Here is a 1,343-nt window from a genome sequence, read left to right on the forward strand (position 1 = left end):
TAAATTGAGACAAAATTACAAACACATTTCACTACATGGTTATTATTAATAAAAATCAGTTTCTTTTGTTTGTTTGTTTTATAAAGTTGCCCGAAATGCAAGGGATGTGCATAGGTTTACAACTTAGTCATAATAGCATTTTATTCTTATTCCCCTGGGTGTGCCCCGTGAACGGAATGTACTTTGTTGTAGATTACAGATTGTTTTGTCCAACACAGACACACCGACAGCATAAACGCTCGCGACTGTCCACATGCATTAAGAGTCAAGACCCAACTTCAAATCTCTAAAAGGTTACAGGGTGCTTCAAAGAGACAGTATCACATTATCTGGATGGTACATAAAGGACTTAAAAAAAATACTATTCTAAAAAAAAAAGAGGAAAAAAAGGCCTTTAAAAATTTATGAGTTTTGTAATCACTAGACTGATTATTTCAAATAAATAAAGGAAAGAAAGATATTCCAATCCATAAAATCAGACTCTAAAAAGAATGTAGTGTTCCAACCCCAGTCAAGGTAACAGAATCATTGTTTATTATTATTAAAATAGATTATAGAAAGCAGCATCTATTTTGTGCAGTTTTTAGGGGCCTTGGAAATAAAAAGCTATGATTTACCAAAAAATATAAACATTCCAAAGGTACTGAATAATACATACATTTAAAGATACATTTTATTAAAGTTTAGGAGAACTGATTAAAAAAGATACTGTCTCTTTAAATTAGTGTGTAATTGTTTTTCTCCTCCTATCTATTCGGACATGACAATAATTATAAATGTAGGTCACACTACAACTAGGTAGTCTCTAGGGACCACGACCTGCTGACACAAGGCCGATAACAAAGAGGCTTTTCCATGTATGAGGTGGCTCCCAGTTATGCGGCAGATATCTGGGGGAGGGGGGCCTAATAGACCCAGGAGACGGGGACCCACTGCGGGGCTGTGCACACGTGCTCCACGGCTTCCTCCAAATGTCTGATTGTCTCGTCGATTTCATTGTTGATAATTGTGAGATCGAAGTAGTGTGCGTATGTTCTCTGTAAGATGTCAGACTCCTTCTGCAGACGCTGAAGAGATTCATCCTAAATGGTGAGGGGATGGAGGAAGGGGTGGGCGTGGGAGGAGGGAGAAGCAAAGAGGAGAGAGAAGTCAACCAAGATGGTTTTCTCGGGCTACATTTCTGTCTGTCCCGGTGTCAGAAACAGTTGAGGCCTGCCCATGATGGGACACATCTGAGTGTGAGGCCGAGGCCGCTTCGTGACAGAGGAGATGATGGCCCCCAGGATCCAGGGTCACAGAATGACGGCTTATAACCGTGACTCCTCACCATGCAACAGGGCCTC

At 40.4% G+C, this 1,343-nt stretch overlaps 1 long non-coding RNA gene across 1 annotated transcript in view; it reads right to left on the minus strand.

Moving 5' to 3' along the window:
• Nucleotides 1-20: 20 nt before the first annotated feature.
• LOC104983030 overlaps nt 21-1,343 on the minus strand; it is a 4,833-nt gene continuing 3,510 nt past the window's right edge. Inside the window, exon 2 of the long non-coding RNA XR_824584.1 lies at nt 21-1,082. This is a non-coding gene — a long non-coding RNA (uncharacterized LOC104983030). The remainder of the gene's footprint in view (nt 1,083-1,343) is intronic.

The sequence above is a fragment of the Bison bison genome, unplaced genomic scaffold (genome assembly GCF_000754665.1).
Source record: "Bison bison bison isolate TAMUID 2011002044 unplaced genomic scaffold, Bison_UMD1.0 scf7180017861055, whole genome shotgun sequence".
Taxonomy (NCBI): domain Eukaryota; kingdom Metazoa; phylum Chordata; class Mammalia; order Artiodactyla; family Bovidae; genus Bison; species Bison bison.